The following is a 20820-nucleotide window of genomic DNA, read 5'->3' on the forward strand; positions in this document are numbered from 1 at the left end:
ACAGCACAGCACAGCTCAGCACAGCTCAGCACAGCACAGCTCAACACAGCTCAGCACAGCACAGCTCAACACAGCTCAGCACAGCTCAGCACAGCACAGCTCAACACAGCTCAGCACAGCACAGCACAGCACAGCACAGCTCAGCACAGCCCAGCACAGCACAGCCCAGCTCAACACAGCACAGCTCAGCACAGCCCAGCACAGCACAGCTCAGCACAGCACAGCACAGCACAGCACAGCACAGCACAGCACAGCACAGCACAGCTCAGCACAGCACAGCACAGCACAGCCCAGCACAGCACGGCACAGCACAGCACAGCCCAGCACAGCACAGCTCAGCACAGCACAGCTCAACACAGCTCAGCACAGCACAGCCCAGCACAGCACAGCTCAGCACAGCACAGCTCAACACAGCTCAGCACAGCACAGCCCAGCACAGCACAGCCCAGCACAGCACAGCTCAGCACAGCACAGCTCAGCACAGCACAGCCCAGCCCAGCACAGCACAGCTCAGCTCAGCACAGCACAGCTCAACACAGCTCAGCACAGCACAGCTCAACACAGCCCAGCACAGCACAGCTCAGCACAGCACAGCCCAGCACAGCACAGCACAGCTCAGCTCAGCACAGCACAGCTCAACACAGCTCAGCACAGCACAGCTCAACACAGCTCAGCACAGCTCAGCTCAGCACAGCACAGCACAGCTCAGCTCAGCACAGCACAGCTCAGCACAGCCCAGCACAGCACAGCTCAGCACAGCATAGTTCACTGTTAGCACAGCACAGCACAGCTCAACACAGCTCAGCACAGCACAGCTCAACACAGCCCAGCACAGCACAGCACAGCACAGCACAGCCCAGCACAGCACAGCTCAGCACAGCACAGCACAGCTCAACACAGCCCAGCACAGCACAGCTCAACACAGCCCAGCACAGCACAGCACAGCACAGCACAGCCCAGCACAGCACAGCACAGCCCAGCACAGCACAGCACAGCCCAGCACAGCACAGCACAGCACAGCCCAGCACAGCACAGCACAGCACAGCACAGCCCAGCACAGCACAGCACAGCCCAGCACAGCACAGGACGGCACAGCACAGCACAGCACAGCACAGCACAGCCCAGCACAGCACAGCACAGCCCAGCACAGCACAGGACGGCACAGCACAGCACAGCAGTCTCCTGACATCTTGTGGCTCGGCCGCAGAGCACAGCCACCCCTTCCCCCACATCCCCAGGCACGGGTGTCAGCTGGAGCTGACCTTGGCATTAACTGCAGCCACTGGAGAGCCTGATATATCCCTGCATTCCTCGCACAAACACAGAGCCACTGCTTCTCCCTCCTGGGCTAGAGTGAAGGAGCTGGGTGAGACTGTTTTCCCTTGCGCTTGTGCATGAGGTTTACTCAGATTTACATCAGAGGCACCTAAATTGGCATCTAACACAGATAAGGTCTGCCTAAACTGGATCCCAGATTCTACATCTGTCATTAACTGGTGGAACAAAGCCCTGATCTGAACATCCCAATTTTGGTACAATCCCCCCAGCTCCACCAGCTCACTGATGCAATCGGGGTCTGCTGAGTGGAATTGTTCATTTCTTTTGGTTGCAGTGACCCAGCTTCAATGCCAGTCATGCATGGTCTCTAGAGGGAAGGATAGGAATTTTAAGTATTTAATAAGGTGCATTTATTTTTAGACACTGATTACATTTTTTAAAAAGCATGGGTATCTAGAATGTTAAATTTATACACATACATGAACCCACAGAATGCAGTCCTAGCCTCCATTGTCTAAAAATATAGCTGGCTCTGGAAATATTAATGGTAAACTCTTTTGTCTGCTTTAAGGAACCGAGACTGACTCTGGTATTTGCCAAAGTTACTCAGTTTCAGAACTGGCAAAATGATGAATACACTGAATTGTGTAAGCAGAGAAATCAAGTCATTTTCCTGGTGTTGGTCCCAATGAATCTCCTCTGGGTTACTCATTACACCAGGCTCTTACTCTGGGCTTGATTTGCAGTGGGAGGGCAGAGGACAGCCAGAGCTGGGGCTGGAGCTTTTGAACACCATGGCTGGGACTGGTGAAAGCTCAGGCTGGAGTTATAGAGCTGTTGAGTGATGAGGAAGGAGGAGGAAATGAACTTCTCAGCTTTTTTTTGCAAGTGTATTTCACGCATTTCATTCTACAGATTGGCAAAATATGGTGCCAAGGAAAGGGCACTCAGCCAGTACTGACCATTGTTCCCTGGCAGCCCTGGGTGCAGGAGTTGCTTCCCCACCCTGCTCCCTTCCCTCCTCTAGGAAGCACAGTTCAAAGAGGGAAGGAAATGGCATGGAAAAGGGAGAGAGGGCTCACGCTGGTGTGGAGACCTGGGGGGAAGCCTGTGGCCAGCAATAGGACTTGAGAAAGATTGGCAGCACTTTCCAAGATGCTTAGCAGAAAATACATGGAGAAAGTAATATGGTCAGTTTGAAAGAATTCATCCCCATTCCCATTCTCCTCCCATTCTTTTACAGTTTGGAAGTTAACCTCTAGGACACCCTTGTGCAGAGATGGCAGCAGAAGGAGGCACAGCAATGTGGCTGGGAAGCACTGTGAGGAGGTAAATTTCCTTTTCCCTCGTGTCTGTGGGATTTCCAGCACATCTGCCTCGTAGGGAGGTAGGAACACCTGTTTGGATAGCACTGCAGCCTCCCCTTCTCCATTTGGATAGACACAATTCCAGCAAGGGCTGCTATGGGAAAGCCAAGGAATTAAAGCTTCAGCTGGCCAGTCTGAGTTTGAAAAAGTGTGGAATGGAGGAAGTGGCACTAACACAAGAGGTTTCTCCCAATACTCTATTTTTCAATGTACTTAAAGCTTGTAATTTAAGAAAGATCCAAAGGAGTAAACTTTCACAAGTTCATACAATGCCTTTGAATGTGTCACAGTCTTGGCTGAAAACAGAAACTGAGCTAATGGGCAGATGCTGTGCTCTGTGATGAAACTTGCACTAAGGATTTACAAGATAAATTGCCCCTGACTTCATGTTGCCCACACGACAATTATGGTTACTGCAGCAGTGACAGCAGGACAGACAGACCATGTCCAGTTCAGCTCTATCAGTCCCTTTGTAAAAGGCTGCTGCAAGTAGACAATTGGCTATTTGTGGCTTGTGGCTCCTCTCTCAAGAGAAGTTATAAACTGAAAGTGATACCAAGTGTTATGCAAGGGGGACACAAAGCACAAAAATTGAAGGAATGAAAATTATTTTTAAAAATACCTACTAAAAAATGTAATTATATAAAAATGTGTGTGTATTCACACACTCACATGCAAAGCCACACATATGTGAAAGCATGCTTCATTGAAATTTCCAGACAAATTACATTTTTGAAAATATATATTCAGTGTTCCATTGCTGCAAACCAGAGTCATCTGTTTATCTTGACAGCTAAAGAGGGTGAAGGCAGCTGCAATTTGAGCTTCTCTGCACTGGCCAGCTGGTAGCTCAGAGCCAGCAAACCGGAAGGGGGAGGTGAATTATCCCCACTGGCTGGGCTTAGAATGGTCACTGTACAGGATAGCTGTGGAATTCCAAGGGTTATGATTCTCCTAGGAACTGTTGGGCTAAAATTGTTTTCTATTTTCTTAAGGCCAAATGGTGCCTGGAAGCACAGACAACCTCCAGCACCACACACTGGCTCAGGGCCACCAGGACAGAAACAAGCATCACTTGCTTTTTCCATACTTGCCATTTGTTTCTCTCAGTTGTCTTTGAATCACTGTACCTGTCAAGATGCTGCACGTGGTATTCACTTACAAACACCACGAGTACAGGATCACTGCTAGAATCTGGAAACACCAAACAGGTCAGGTGAACCTCCTCAGTGTCTTTAGAGGATGCCCCACTCTTGATGTGTATCTGGGAGACAGAAGTGTTACCTTGCCTCAGCAGCTGCCTCTGCAGGGCTGGCACAATGGCCTGGACAAGGGGCTTGTTTGAATGGGCAGCAAGAAGAAAGAGAAGGAAGGGGAGGATGTGATTAATATCCATTTCATTATTTTCAGTGACAAAATGCTGCAAATAATCTGGTTACAGTTGGATTTCTTGGGTGAGCCCAAAGCCCGGTGTGTGTGTGGCTCCCAGATCACCCCATGTGATACCTGGGGGTGGGAGCCCTCACATCAGCACATTTTACAGCAACATGCAGCCTGTTTGTCACCACTCTGAATTGGCTGGAGTAGTTTCTTTATTCATCCTTTTTCTACACACAGGTTTTGTAGAAAAAGATTTCCAAATCACAATGCAAAATCTCTTAATAAGCTATGTGGAAAAACAGTGTTGAATATATAGGCATGCAGTGTGTCTGGAAGCATTGCCATATTTTTCTCTGAAGAATTTGTTTAGGTTACATAAAATAAATAGACAGGAACCCTTGGGCTTTCATTTGGTGGTTCTCCCTCTGTTCTGCTTGGCTTCTCAGCTTTCAATAGATCCCAAGGTCAGGCTGTTATTTGTTGCTAGGCCAAAGTGGCAACCTCCCACCCTAACAATGCTGCTATCTTCATATCATCTGAGCTATGGGGGCCACATTGTGATGCTTTGGCAGTGTTGCTAGGGAGGTTGCTAGGTTAGACTGATGTCACTATGTGGGTTATAAATTGCCTTTACCCTGCTGGCCTTAACTTGGCCCCTAACACAATGATCTAGTAGATGGCATCAAAGTGTTCAGAAGAGACATTGGAGCAACATCTTCGGATCCTGAACTTGGCAGCAAACACATGTTGGAGCCATTCAGTAATCTAGAGAAGAAACTAAACAGTTGTATGAAAAGCATTCCTTCATGTCCAGAAATTAACATTAATGCAAAATACCTAGTTTTTACCCACATGCACATGCTAAACCCAAGGCTTTAATTTACCTTAATGCAGGCTGGGTGCCATCTACATGCCCCACTGGTAAGAGGAGGAAAGAATTTTTGTGATGACAAAAGTGAGACCTGAGGAAACGACGTAGGGGAACTGAGAATTTCCCAGCTTTGAGTACTGTGTGTCACAATTGCAACTCTACTAAAATGTGCCACCAATGCCTTTAATACAACAAAAATGCCATTTCACATCATCAGGTTATTTACACGTTCCTAGTTTGTGACCTCAAGGGATGTTTTAATCGTGCTTGTTTCAAAAAATAACAATAGCTGAAGAATCATTTTAATTGATTTTTCAACATATTAACATATCAAATTTTAAAATTCCATGTTCTGCAGAATATAGATGTGTGTGTGTGTGTGCACACGTGTGTATTCATGTGTGCATTTCATTTGTTTTGAAAAGGAATAAATAAAATTAGATAAACATGCGTGCCCTTCAGAGCTGTTCCGGTTTAATAAGTAAATACATAATTAGACAGGCTTTTCTTTATGCATGATGTCTTGATATGCAAGGCTTTAACTGCACACCTCTCATCAGCCTTAATGAAATTTATGTGGCTAAATCCCCATGCATTGTGTTGAATATACACCTTAGTATATTTGTAATTAATTTTTAAAGACTGCAGACCAGAACACAGCTCCTACAGTGCCGTGTGAATCCATAGGGTGTATACATATTTATAAATGTTTTAAAAATGCATATTATATTTCACCCACAGAGCATAACATCTCTGCTGGCTGGAAACATGTATTAAATAAGGTAACAAAAATCCAGAGGAAATGTCTTTGAAAAATAGTTAATACACATGGGCTACAGCTGCCTTTTAAAGATTAATTTCTTGGCCCTTTAAATGTGGTTTTTATTATCAAAAGCCAATGGACCATATTACCAAAATCTTGCTTTGTAAATTCCTTTTGTAAATTCCTTTTGTGCTTCTTGGGCCTGTTCTGTTCCAGAGAACTTGGTCCTTTCCTTGGCAGACTGACACTGTTGTTCACTCAGAACTGGCCTGGGGTCCCCCAGCTTAGTGCATGTCCTGCTTGGTGTCACTGGAGGAAGCAGCACTCCTTGTGTGTGTACTGAACAGTTAAGGGGAGGGAAAAGATGGAGATCTGAGTCTTTGTTTAAAATGTGGTTTGCAAGGCTGCAAACATAACTGCAGAGTCATACACATGGGTGTAGATATTTGCATTCATTAAATATGTGGAAGAGTTTAGAGAGCTGGAATCATACTTTTAAAAATGTGGTCTTATTGAAGCTGCACTAGTTCTAACTGGATTATTATAATTTTCTTCAGTTGTTGATTCCCTATAGCATTTGAAAATTAACTAAAGACTGTATCAAAAACACTTATTGCTTATTCTCTATCTTCTTTTTCCTTTTCCTGGCCTTCCCCTTTTTTTCTCTCAAGACTTCTAGAGTTTAGCTTAGTGCCACGTAGTCTTTCTTTTCAATATGGAACTGGACACACATCTCTGTACTCTGCAAATCCTGCCCTGTCTCTGTTTCAGCCTCTACACAGCAATGTTTCTTATACACAAACAATTCATGCTCTCTGCATTTCCTCAGATCCAATCCAGACCTTTTCAGGTTCCTCTTAGACCCATGAAAAACAAGGGTGGGAGTGGAGAGAGAGAATGAAGCCAGTAACTGTTAAATCCTGCCATGCAGTAGCCCAGGGAAGAGAAATGAAACTGCAGGCTCAGTGTGTATCAAGCACAATAAATTGCCCTTACCCCTTAGCAAGCCATGGGAGGATGGACAGTGTGCTGGGTGGGTCCCAGACATGGGCCAGTGCCTTTCCCAGAGCACAGGCTTGTCCTCTGTGACCTTGGGCAAATCATTTAACCTCTCTCCATATCACTGTTCTGTTTCTGAAATGAAAATAAACGGCAGTAATGCACCAGGAAAGCGAAATGTGCTGGTGATTACAAGGGGCTCAGATGAGGATGAAGGTGAGATAAATACTTTAGACAGATGAAAAAAAATCCTTCCTCTACTCCAGAGAAACCTTCAAACATTAAACTCAGCTTCTTGGTACGACAGACAGGATGTATCCCTCAATAAACAGGATGGCTTGCATTTTATCATCGCAGTGTAAGTAGATGAGGTTTTTCCAGGGCACTTTTGTTCTTATTCCTCTGGTGGCACTCAGAGTGACATTTCCATATTTGCAGCACTGGTGTGCAGGGCACTCCAAGGTGACTTATTTCAGCAGAGAATTCCCTCCCTGACTGGACCCATTTGTTTAGGTCTTTGTCTGGTCATACAGTGTCTGCATTAACACTGAAGTATTCATTTCTTGGAAAGTGTTAAAATCTAATATGTAAATGTTGATTTTTATTTTTTTAAAATGTGCTCCTGGGGCTTTTTCATCTCTGCCAGAATTAAGTGCAAAGGGAATTTTTACAGCCAACTTGTAAATTCCTGACAAGAGGAGTTTATAATAGCAGTGTTGACATAACCTTACCTACAGTGACAACTGAAGCAGGTTTGTTAGGGAAGCAGCAAATAATTTCCTTGCAGGAAGGCAGGAGTTGGGCATAGAAGGTGAGGCAGCTAAATTTTTTTCCCTGAGAATCCCCGGAGGCTATTGTGTGAGACAGCACGTGAAATGAAGCTGAAGCAAATCGCATAGCAGGCCGAAGAAAAACTCCGGAATTTGCTCATTTTCATGAAGAAGGTGCAGTTATCCTCTTATAATTTTTTTTACAAGCTCTGTTTCTCCCCTCAGAGGTAATCATGAAGGTCTTACAGCATGTCAGTGCTTGCTTTTGGCCTTACAGCTCTCTCTTACTTCTTTCTCCCTGAACACCTAAGGCAGTCAGGAATGAACTCTGGTGCCTCAACTCCATGCCTTCAACAGGAGCAGGAACCAGCCCTTTGTTTGCAATCTGTCTGTCTCTTACAAGTAATAATTTTTTTAAAAGCCACTAAATCTTATTTCCTTGAGTCGCCTGCAAGAATTCAAAACCTGAGAATTTAACCACCCAGCAATAGATGGACAAGCCTTTGTGCAGCCAGGCTGAGCCACAATAAACATTGCTGTCACTTAAACAAGAACCAAACCTACTGATAGAAATAGGTGATTTTAACTTAAACCTGAAGCCAAAGGAGCATGTGTAGAGTTGATTCTTAGTGCCTTTATTTTCCCAAAGTCAGTAGAGTTTTTTTTAATACCTGTCACTTCTCTCCTGGACAAGGGGAAGAGAAGTTTTTCAACTCTTCTTGCAGGTATGAAATCAGGCTGTATTCAGAAGTAAAAGTGCCTCTCCTCCACTTTCCTACACCCCTCTGCTGGCTACAACTCTCCTTGAATCTTTGGGTTTAACCTCTAAATGGTATCCTATTTCCCAAAAGGTTTAACAAAATCTTTTTTTACACCTTTGCTGAGCTGGTTGTGTGTGGAGGCAGTGCCCATTGGCAAGTGGCAGCAAGATTTACTGTGAGCTGTACAGAGCTTGGGTGCTGGGAAGAAGAGGCAATGCCTGGCTTCCTCCCTGCTCAGCCTCTGCCCTAGCCTGGCATGTTTGGCAAAATCCTGAAGTAATTTTCCTGGAAAGGTGAAAGGTCAAGGGACAGAGCATTCAACATAGACTAAATAAAATAAGCAGTTGTAAGCAGAGAGAAGGACAGCTCTGAAATGGGAAAGCCAGAACTAAACCCCCTCAGTATTTCCTAATTATCCTGGGACAGTTGTGGCCCACAGAGTGTGCAATCAAAGCACAGGAGCTGCTGCTGAGGGCAGGGGACTGAGCAGCGCTGCTGAATGCATTCTCTGAGTGCTGATGGATTTTTAAACCTCCTTTTCACTGCAGTGTGGTTGGAAGGGCAACATGAGCTGGTCTGGCAGGATGGCAGCGACACGGGAGGATTAACCAGTAAGAGACCAGTTTGCACAAAATGTAAAGAGAAACAAAGACTGCAGATTGTGCGTTTGCCTTCTCCCTTCCCATTAAAACAATATTTTTTTGCCCCTCCCTTTATTCTTTTGTTTTAATACATGTTGAAATACAACCCCTAGCTCATGGACACTGCCAGAAAACCTGGCGGAAATACTGCACCCGGAGCCGCAGCCACGAGCTGGAGGATATGGAAAACTATCACTTTTTCCCCTGGCAAACCAAACTCTCATCGGGGAAGCAAGGCGCCAGCGAATGTCTCTGCTTTTTTCCCCAGAAAGCTCAGGATTTTCTGTCAGGATTTCCGCTCTGGATGCCCCTGTGTGTGCGAAAGGCGAGCCGGCCAGCCCTGGAGCCGCGCCGGGGCGGGATCCCGGAGCGCCTTGCCCCGGGAGAGCGGGGCCGGCGCCGCTCCAGCAGTGCCCTCTGCTGGGCTCCGCCGGCCCGGAGAGCCCGGGGCAGCCCGGGGGAGCCAGCACCGAGCCAGCACCGAGCCAGCACCGAGCCAGCACCGAGCCCTGGGCAAGGGCACCGCCGAGATGGGCTGGGCTGGGCTGGGCTGGGCTGGGCTGGGCTGGGCTGGGCTGGCTGCCCTCGGCTCCCGCGCCTCGCCGCGCAGGAACGCTGCCCCGGCTGCCTTCAGCCGCGCGCTGGTCTGGCTGTATTTAGTGTATTTATACACACTCAGCCCCTCGCTCTCACAAGAGGATATGGCCTGTAGGGTAGATTTATACCAAAAATGAAATGAACAAGGGGGCAGAGGCTGTTGGAGATAAGTAGGTATTATTAAGACTGTGTTTTCCATCTCATGTTCCTAAATGAGGGTAGTGACACAAAGCGTTGTCAGCAACAAATTGGCGACATCCAGCATTGCTGCGTTTTGTTCTGTGCTTATGGGACTACTGGGACTGATTTCTCCAAATAGTCTTTTAAATTTTGAAAGGATCTGCCTCTACAGACAGCTGCTGTGTTATGGGTATCAGGATACAGAGCTGACATTGCCACTGTTACCCAGAAGAATTTTCCTATTTTCCTTCCTTTTTTAAAATTACCTTAAAACTGTCTTCCATACCAAGCTGATGTGACAGCAGTGTGTGAAGGAAAAGCTTAGGTGGCAGTTCTGGTTGGTCAGGGGGTAATAAGGCATCCCCTTTCTAGAGGCTTTCCAGATGAGATAGAGACTCAAAAATCATTCACTGAGGAAAATGTGGATGTTTGAGCTTAACTCAGAGCAGGATGGGCAACCACACACCCTCTTCCAGATCTTTGTTATGAGGCATAAGAACTTTTTATGGCAAAGGCTTTCATCCTCTGTCCAGACACTCACTTTCATGAAACATGTGGGAACTTAATAGCTTTGAAATATTTCCCTAGAAATTGGCCATCCAGTTGAAACATTACTGGGACAAGGAACAGGCAGACAAAATGACTGTACAGTCCTCATTTTTCTTGGAAGCCAAATACTGAGGGGTTGTTGCAGGTTTGATTTAAATAAGGACAGGAACTCTTGTGGCTGTGAGTGTGTCATATGCTTTGGCATGTTGTACCTGTTGGTGAAAGGGAGGAGGGAGTCTGAAATGCTGAAATGTTCCTGGCATTTCCTGATAATTCTGTGTTAAATTCTTTCATGAGAGTTTTCATAAGCTTCAGTTTAGAGTAAGGCCAGCACAGGCTGGATCTTCTTCTTCAGCCTTTTTTCCTTTCTCACAAATCAAACCTGTCTCCAATTCTTCTTCCCACCTCTGCACATGTGTTCACTCTTTCTGTGACCCCAAAATCCATTGGGAAGGAAGTGCTGGGAATACTGGAGAACAGAGTGGCAGGGGAGGCCTGGGAAGGCATGCAGGTGATGTCATGGGTGTGTGAAGAGATGCAATTAGGGAAAAGATGGGAAGGAGGAATGCTAAAGAAATTAATGAAAACCATTGCTTGTGGAACTGGCTGGAAGGATCAGGCACCAAGGTCTGTAGGGAAGGCAGCTCCAAGAGCTGAGCAGGTCTGTCAGAGGCCGTGCTCTTTGGTTATGCAGAGGAAAAAAAGGCTGAGTGCTGCCCAGATTTGATCACTGATCCCCTTTTGGTTCTTGGCAAGCTACTTCAGCCTCTCCACATCTCTTCATTGTGTAAAATGAAGGCAGTGCAGCTACACAGATAGGAATGAGAGCAGAGTCTTTTCCAGAGTGATGACAAATCATGGAACCATAAGGCTGGCAGAGACCCCGAGAGATTGTCTAGTCTGGCAGTCATCAAGTTTTTTAATCAAACGACTGCCCTGGAATTTTTTTTTTAAACTGTTCCATTGCACAGTGCCAGCAATGGTTTGAATCTAAAAGTAACCAAAAATTGTATTTTATTCTCTAAATTGAAGAAAGGCCCACGTTGAGCAAAAGTTTTCAAAAAAGCAATTAAAGCCAGATCTGCTTATACTTTAAAATAGGCACAAGTCCCTTTGTTCTGATTAGTTTTATCCTGACATCTCTTATTTTCATAGATGCTTATTAAAGGTTTTCTTTGCTAGTTAGTCCAGCTTTGTTGAAGTGTAGTGGAACCAGTGCACAAACTGGAAGTGTCCCACTCAGTGTAGCTCTCAGGCTGTAGGAACTCTGCTGCAGTGGGGTTACTTAGAGATCTTCCAGCAGCACTGCCAACTCCATCCTGATTCCAAACATTGCCCCCTTTATTAACCACCAAAAATATCTTGATGTTAGCATCATTTTTTAAATCCATTTATTTGGAAGGTCATAGAAGTTCCTCCATCTGACCAAACTTGAAGTGCAAATATTAATAGCAATTATCACTCTGTAGTGGAAACCTTAATGATGTTACTGGGAGGACCAGTCAGAATGAAGCCATGTTAATTCAGGGGTGTAATTACACAAGAAAATACCAACCAAAAATCACACCTTTTCATAATTGACTCCTGTGTGCCTGAGGAGAGAATTGCATCCATCTCCCTCCCTTTGCTCAGTCTGTTGACATGTGCAGAGTAACACACCAGCACAGCTGCTCTGCAGGCAGCAGAGCACTAACCCAGCTCAGTAATGAGGATGCTATGTGGTCATCTTCTTCACATTATGTGATTCATATCCTGTACATCCAGGAAGCACTGAGCACTTTATTAGAGCTGATGAATGTACTTTAACCACTCAAAACCAGTATATTCACAAGTGCACGTGGTACTGTGGTTTCACTCTGCTGGAGAGAACTGAGCAAGGTAAAGGAGCAAATAGACACTGTCATTGTAAATAAGCAGTTTCTGCAATCCTAGATGCTGGTAAAATTCTGTCTTTAAAGCAAGAAATTACCAGAGCTTTCTTTTGAATAGGATAAGACTGAATCTTCCTTTGGGAAAATAAAAAGTTCTGTGAGTTTGTCAAGTAAGCAAGCAGTTCACCAAGTTACCAAGTAGTTGGTAATGTTCAAGGTTCTAATCTGTATTTTAATCCTACTAAAACTTTAATTGGTAGTCTGGGAATGGCCAAGAGAAGACTGAAAGAATGTCACTTTCTGAGTTACAGAGCATAAAACAAAACCTGAACTGTTAGTTCAATTTAGTCCTGAGCTTCTTCCTGATGTGCCTCTGTCTTTCCCAGCTGCAAGGACCATACTTCTTTTGAAACATGACTCATAAGGGTGTTCAATTTGTGACACAAAGGGAGAGTATTGCAATTTAGATCACAAATGTTGTAAGATACTCCTCCTCTGGAAACATAGGAAAAGAGTCCTTGTGCTTTCAGCTTTACAGGATTAAGTCTTAATGACCAGTAGGATACTGCAGTGATTTCAGTTTGCTGTAGAAAAAGGGAACTTAAGCAAGTCTTAAGTGACAGAAAATTCCTGTAATTCAGAAAATGTCGTTTTATCACTGAGTAATAGAAATTGAGAGAAGTTACTGAACTGTGGCACACATATATATGTACATTTTCTATCTGAACATTTCCCCTATGAACACAGCAGAATACACATTTTCTGTAGAAACCATTCATTCCTTCACCTGGGCTTATCCCTATGTAAACTGTAAGATCCAAAACCTTGAAGGAGGAAACGAGTTGTGAATTGTCTCCCCTTTCTATGCTGAACATGAAAATTGGGGGTGATTTTTTTCCTCTTCACAAGCCAGCTGCCAGGAGGGAGGGCTGGCTGGACAGAGAAATCTTGAGTTAGTGGGAAGCTGAGTGATCCTTGTGTCCCACATGCCAGAATTCTGAACCTCATTCAGTTACACAGAAAAATCACCTTCTGACTGTACTTCTATGATTAGTTTGCTTTTCTCCTTGAAATGTGCACTTGATCCTCCACACTGATTTCTAATTGTATATCACAGAGAGGAAAGCAATAATATTTTGTCCATACAAACCAGCAACCAATTCCTTCTTTAAAGCTTAAATTAAGGATCAAGTACCCTGAGTGCTTCTTAAATCCACTGCCCTAGCTCAAAAAAAAAATATTTACACCAAGATTCATGGATATAATTTATAGCAAAAAAAAAAGAGTATTAAAAACCTAAATATGTCAAATGTGCATGTAAGCCAAGCCTCCCTTTGTGTGCTCCCAGAGGGCTCCCCCCACGTGCACACTCACCCCCCTGCTGAAAGAGATCCATTTTATGGATTCAAGGACAGCTCTCTCCACAAGAAGAAGGGACGTTGCCAAGATACCAGATGCGGTCCCATTCAAGACCACTCATAGGAGCAATTCAAGATGAAATCAAATTAGATGTGTTGGTTATACATAGTGCAGCCTGCTTGGGATACTAAATGACAGAGTTTGCCAATAATTAAGTGAAATCTCAGAGATGATGAGTCCCCAGAGCTCTCTAGGTTATGTCGGTCTAATTCTAAGTGTCATCATTATAGCAGCAGAGCAAAATACTCTGCATAGGCTACAGGGCTGGAATTTTACTGTGGATATTAGCTTCTCATAGCCAGTGCTATGGGGCAGTACTGAGCTTCATTACATGCCTTCTGTTATTATACTTCCTTAACCTTTTCCTGATATAAACCTCCTGAAACCCGACTCCCACTTAATAATTGATAGTTACCACTTACTATCCATAGCAATATTCATATTCAAAGCACTTTACAAAGAGCTCATTAATCTTTCCGAACCCCCTCCCCCTTGAGGTGTCCACTACAATTACCCCAATTTTGCAGAAAGGGAAACTGAGGCAGAAAGGTTGTGCCTTATCCTGGGGCTGGAGGACAGGGTGACAGCCAGCCCTAGTGCTCAGGATCCTCCCTGTGAGAGAGCTGGCTGAACTTCTGATGGTAAAAGCAGGTTGTTCTCCAATTTGATGTGGGAACAGAGGTGCAAGGAGGGTTTCTCCAGCCCTGGAGAACCTCCACAGGGAACTGCTGAGCATTCCCATTGCCAGCAGGCAGTGAGGAGCCAGAGCAGCCTGCTGCGGGGTGCTGTATCCTTCAAGAAATCCTCTTCAGATCTGCCTGGGTGGATCCTGCCCTGGGAGGAGGCTGGAAGACTATGGACAGGTGAAGAAAGAGCCATCTCTGAGTACATTGTGGCAAGGAAGCTTGGGCTGCCTTGGCAGGCTCACTGGAGACCATGGGCACAGACCACTGAGCACTGCTCTCACCTTCCCAAATCCATCCCCACAGCCTGCCCAGGGACCACAGTGAGCACACTTTGTATAAGGATTCAGAGCATGATCCTGGCCTGTCTCATGCTCCTAACAAAACCATCCTCCCCAGCCCTCTCACAGCAGTACTGAGCCCTGATAGGATCACTTCACCAGGAGTTTTAGTGTTTTAATGGTGCCCATTTCATTGTTAGCCCCTGCTCTGCTGCCAGAAAACTGAACATCACAACCATGCTCCGAAGAGGAATGTCTATTTCTTTGCAAGCATTCACTTCCAATCACTTAGAGCTCAAATCATGTGGCACTGAATTTGTGATTAAGAAAGGTTGAACAGAAACTTTCCTAAAGAACAGGACCTGATTTAAAAGGAGATAACCTAAATATTAAAAATAAAGAAGTTAATGGAGGGCAGATATGAAAAGTCAGTCTGAAGCTGACTCTCAAGAAGGGTTTGCTTCAAATTTAACACTTCCCATGTACAAAGGAAGGGAAAAGTCTTAGGGACAGTGGCATCAGTGTTGCTATAGCCACTAGCAGCACACAGGAAGACAAAGCCTGCACCCTGTTAGCCCCTGGCTGTAGTAACAAAGGTGGCAGGGGTGGCACAGGGATTCCCACTGCTCTGGTACCTCCCCTGGTACATTCAGCCCCAGTTGCAGACACTTCCCTGCTGTCCCTGCTGTCCCTGCTGTCCCTGCTGCCCTGGCCACCCTCCTGCTGGCACCTCACTGTTCCTCCAGGAGCTGTGCAGGGCTCAGCCTGCCCTCAGCTCTGCGCCTGCTCCAGAGAGAGGGACAGTGCAAGGGGACCTGGGCTCATGCACAATGGAAAACAGCATCCCCAACTTGATTAGGAGGAAGTTATAAAATTTACAGAAGGTTCTGATAACGATCTTTGATAAATATGTTCCTACTGCTAAAAGATTCAAACCTAAGAGGTTTTTAATTAAAGACTGGGGCACTCAGAGCTAACTTACCAAGGAGGCAATAAAATTATTGACTAAGTCTCTAGCAAAGGCAACTGAAGCAAGGAGTTTAAATGATTTCCAGAGACTGTTGTCCAAGTGAAGGTTATAGTGAGGGAGCCAGCAGTGCAATTAAACCAAATGAGGTCAAGCATGTTGGGCCTTAAGGCCTCTGCCTGCTCCTCAGATTTCTTTTGTTCCTATAATTCAATTATAAAGACCCCCCCATAAGAAGCATTTAACTGTCTCATAAACCAGTTTGTAAACTTTTTTATTTTTCTGTAAATTGTCTCCTAAAAGTGGCTTTCAGTACTTCAGGCAGCATGGAGTGTGCATGGGTTTCACAGTGCCTTTTGTTCTCCTTTGAGCATCACGTGCCCATGGCTGTTCATACAGCCAGGGCTCTCCCAAAGCATCCCATGCAAAGCTGGAGGTGGTCACACATAAGAAAGATGTGATGAGGAGCTGGAACAACTGTGATCATTCTGTCTCTCATTCCCCCTTGCTCCATCCTCTTCCCCCCACCAGCTTTTTTTTATCCTCTTTCTGTGAGTCAGAAAGAGGGTCAGTTGTGTGTGTGCCTAATTTCCTGCCCACTAGGTCATGTATCCCAACCCTCAACATCATAAATGAGGGAAGTCTTCTGGCCAGCAGATGCCTGTATAGATCCACTATCAAAGAACCAAATACTTTTAAGGTATAGGGACTTTTTTCTTTTTACACTTTGTTCCAATTATTTTTGATGGAACTATAATTGTAGAATAGGGTTAGGTGCAAGTTGGGGAGCATCCAATTGCATGACTTTTGCAGACTGCAATTCTGTTGTTGACACTGTCCACTGACCAGAAGGGAAGTTCACATAACTTGGAGATTGCATGGGACTGTGTCTCATGATGCAACTTTTCCTGTTTAAAGAGGCAAAACCAAGTTATTTACTCCTTTCAAGAAAGAGAGCATTTGAAGTATGAAACCATTTCTGATTCACCTATAAGAATGCAATATAAGTCCTGAAGTGATTACAAATTCTTCGAAGCAATTTAAGCACAAAACTTTTGCTCAGATCATGGCTTTAGAGGGTCAAGAGTCTTGGGTTTCTGTCTGCATCATGAGGAGCTTTCATGCCTTTGTAAACCAAGCCCAGGGTAGCTGTCTTTAAATGAGCCACAAGTGAGAGCCTAAACCTCATACGTACAAGTGTTCCCTTGTAAAAATTCATATCCACAAGTGGCAGCATTCTTTCTGTCCTGTGAGATTCCAAGTGGCAGATCTCTGCTTGGAGATGAATTGAGTGCTAGAAGTGACTGTTGTAGTAGGGAGAGAAATATTTATTCCTCCTCTCTATTTCTATTTAATTACAGCTAAGACAGTTTGGTTGGGACACTGGAAGTAGGACTGACAGCTCTGCTTTCTCAGGAAGGTCCTGCAGAGATGGTGTGGTCTGTTCCCTCACTGCATATCAGCAGGAGCTGGGCAGCTCAATGCTCTGAAGTCTGTCAGCCTTCACTCTGTGGGCCCTCACAGATTGGCCAGTCTCTGTTCCCAAAACTGTACAAAAGTGGAGTTTAGTGGGGTGACTGCTCATCTCCTGGAGAGAGGAACACTGACCCTTCAGCAGCAATACTCAAATGACCACTGGTGACAGAAATTAACTCAGAACCTGCTCTGTGACTGATCCCTCCTACAAGGTTAACATCTTCTTTCTGAGTTCATTAAAATCTTATGCCTCCTTCCCCAAAGGAAAGAAATGTCAATACATGAGAGAGGAAGATAAGTTAATGCTACATTCAGGTTGCAGAGCTAGAGATTTTGGAACTGCTGAGGTAAGATGCCTGTGTCGGTGCTAACTCAGCCACATTGCACACAGACTGCACAGCAGCCTTGTTTCACCGGTCATGAGCATAGATTAATGCAGTTACCTTTATCAAAATATATCCCAAAGTAAAGCCTCTTGCTAACCTGTCACACTGTGGGTCAATGTTTACACCATGGTGGCACCTGTATGTGCTCAGGGAGCTCCATGCCCAGCACTGCAGCTCCCTTCACCCATGGGACGTGGATTTACTGAGAGCAGTCTGGAGTAGCTGCAAGCCCACTAGCACTTCCTGGATGGCAAAGGAGATTTTAGCTGAGAAAGTGCTTTTATTATTGTAAAAAATTAATGCAAAATGTCAAATATTTCACACCCAAGCCGATACTGGCAAAATGCCAGAAATATTTGGGTTTCGCTTGGGGTGTGAATATAGTTGATCATCTGTAATTCAAAAGCTTTTATTTCAAAGGAAAGAGACAGTGTGTTGCAATAGACTTTGCAGTGATAAATATCAACTGTGCCACTTCTCTCCCAAAAGGGATTTCCCACAGTTCTATAGTAATATACAGTTCAAAAGGCCACACTGAGATTTATAGAGCTATACATTCAAAAACTGGCATCCGAGGCGCTTTGCTCAGCTAAAGCAGATTTGACTTGTAGCCCTCACAGTTCTGCACAACTCAGAAAGCAGCCACAGGTCCAGGTGCCAGCAGGCCTGAGTGATTGGTGAATGTGGGTGCTTGGGTCACTCAAATCTGTACAGGCAGTTAATCTAGAGAGTCCTCAGTTCTGTGACCAGATACTCTGCAAGCTTCCAAATGTTCTTGGCCAGCACATCTGGTCAGATTGGAGTAAATGGACAGAAATTAATTTAAATCAAGACAGTTAGAGCAACTGATGGCAGCAGCGAATTTAGCCCTCTCCATGCATGTATTATAATTACAAAATTATCTATTTTCCTTCTTTTCTATTCTATTCCTGTTTAATCTATCATCTATTCCATTCTCTTTAAAGCCCCAACCACATTCTAATCCACTTGCATAGCAATAGTTTTTGCTTATGAATGTCCACTGAATGTCCCAAAACACTTTCTATGAAGACATAGGAAAATTAGAGAAAATTACAAAGAAAAACAACTTTATAGACTTGTCTGAATTCTCAACTTCATATAATGAATCTGCATTGACCCATTAGTGTTCTGCATATCTTCCATTGTTTGAAGATCTACAGATAAATGGAGTATCTGTCTCCACTATTTACAGACTTCCCATCTAATTTTAGCTGTGAGTCCTGAAGGACCTTGAGGTGTGGGAATTTGGGAGCCATGTGGAAATGTTAGATTTCTTAAATGGATGGGCAATAACTTTCAGCGGCAAATATGTGAATTCAAGCCTCTGTAAACAAAAGCACCTAGATTTTCAGACATTGGAACAACATTCAGAAGAGCAACAGGAGTTTTGTAATTGAAGAACTTCACAAGAATTTCATGCACAAAAAGCAAGATATAAACCAGGGCTGCATAACATCTGACCAAGAGCTTGTGTTGCCTGCCAAGAACTTTCTTTGACCCATCAGGGTGCTGTAGCAAACAGCCCTCTCTGGTCTGCCTTCTTACCATAGTCCACAGCTGGGATGGCACCAAGCCTGCTCAGCACTGGCACACGTGGAAATTTGGTACCTCTCAGCCATTTAATTAGCTGAAAATCAGGAATGATTTTTCCTCTTGGTTAGTAGCTGCATGGCATGAAGAGCTGTCATCCATCCCAGAGTGAATGTGTCTGCAAAAGGCACATATGGAAATGGGGGGTGGCTGCTCTGCTCAATTTAGCACTTGTGAGACTCGAGCCAGATTGCTGGATCTCGTCTGGACCCTGCATCTGAAAAGAGCAAACGTGGGGAGGCAGCAACAGAGAGGGAGAGCTAAAGCACCAAGAGATTGAGAAAACATGACCTGCGAGGAAAGGCTGAGAGAACTGTCTTCATTAAATTTGGAAAAGTAATGAGGGAAGCTGCAAGACTCCAAACATGTAAATGGTGTTTCTATTTTTTATTTGCATTTTAAAATCATGGCTCCTTAGGTACACTAACACAGGATAAGAGATAGTGGGCTAATTTATAGCTAATTTATAGCAAAGGGTACTATGTTAAATAGTGAGGCTTCCTTTCTGAGTGTGTGGATATTTGCAGAGGATAAACACAATCTCCTGTTTCCATATATATATATACATATATTTATCTCCTGAAACTGGTACGGTCTTGGTTTCTAACATTATGAATTAAGCCTTTCATGAAAACTCCAAAGTAATGAGACAATTTGTGTTCATAATCATACTTAGAAAAAGACATTTTAGAGGCGTGTCACCCTCAAACCCACAGTAAGCAATTCTTTATCTGCATTTGGCAGAAAAATCAGATTATCTAATTATTTTATGAACGTGTCAGTGTTGTCCCATTCCACCTCTCACATATATGTTGGCTGATCTATTCTGATTATGCCCCATTAGAATCACAATAGTACCTGGTTTCCAACACACACAGCACCACTTGAAAGATACACACTGATATTGGGAATAATGTGTAAAATAGTTATTGTCATAAAATTGAGCTGATTCTCACTCCTCAGCAGCACAGTCACTACTTTCACAGTGACTCTGAACATTTGAAGCTGGGAATTGAAATAAAAATTAAACTTCTTACAAAATTTGCTTTACAAAAGAAGTTTGGCATTTTTATTCAATCTTTATTAAAAGCCATCCAAGAAAAATACCAAGAACCTAGCATTGCAGGATAAATCATATTGGGCACAGATGAGAAACGTACAGAGATTAAAACAAATTTGCCACTGTTCCAGGCACTGAGGATGAATCTTGGTCTGACTGAACTTGCAAATAACAGGCCCCTGGATTTCAATGAGATAATAATTTGATCCATGCCATTGCTTCTGTCTCTTTCTTTGATATTTCCGTAATTGCCTCTTCTTCTTTTAATCCAAAACAACTGAGACAGAAAGGAAAAGACACATATGTTTTTATAAGAAAAGGGCAATACATAACATTAAAAAAATGTTTCATCAAAGGTGCAACCATTTAAAATGCAAAACAGAGACTAGAGAGGTGACAAATTCAAGTTCTCAGTGTTTTTATTTAAGATCTTTCAAGTATTCATTTGCCAGGGATACTTGTTTAATTTTTTTAATGTATTCAGTTAGTCATATTCGGTTCTCTTTTATGTCCAGTTCTCATGAATCACTTGACAGATGGACTTCTGCAAGCACATCCCTTTGGGGAAAGTAAATTTTAAGTGATAATAGGAACATGAGACATGCCATCCTGGATCAGAGCAAAGGTCTATCTCGTCCATACCCCAGATCCACCAGTAGCCAAGAGCAGTGTATTAGATTTTAACCATAATAACTTTGATCTTCCAGTGAGTATTAAGCTGGTGACTCAGCAGAAAATCAAAAGGGATCCCAAGAGCAGAACATTCCCAAACTCAGGAGAAAGAGCAGGTGAGGCCATTTCTGGCTGTGTCTCCCAGGGAGCAGCCCCCAGCACAGGGCACAGCACAGGGCACACGTGGTGGTGCCCCAGTGCCACCCACTTGATTTGTTCTCCTGCCCAGCCAAGTACA

The 20820-nt window shown here is 44.2% G+C and overlaps 1 long non-coding RNA gene across 1 annotated transcript in view; it reads left to right on the forward strand.

Annotated features, from left to right (window-relative positions):
- LOC135282515 (uncharacterized) overlaps positions 1–20820 on the forward strand; it is a 214049-nt gene that overhangs the window by 186437 nt on the left and 6792 nt on the right. Inside the window, exons 7-8 of the long non-coding RNA XR_010348646.1 lie at positions 2522–2607; positions 16739–20698. This is a non-coding gene — a long non-coding RNA (uncharacterized LOC135282515). The remainder of the gene's footprint in view (positions 1–2521; positions 2608–16738; positions 20699–20820) is intronic.

This window comes from Passer domesticus, chromosome 17 (genome assembly GCF_036417665.1).
Source record: "Passer domesticus isolate bPasDom1 chromosome 17, bPasDom1.hap1, whole genome shotgun sequence".
In the NCBI taxonomy this organism is placed as follows: domain Eukaryota; kingdom Metazoa; phylum Chordata; class Aves; order Passeriformes; family Passeridae; genus Passer; species Passer domesticus.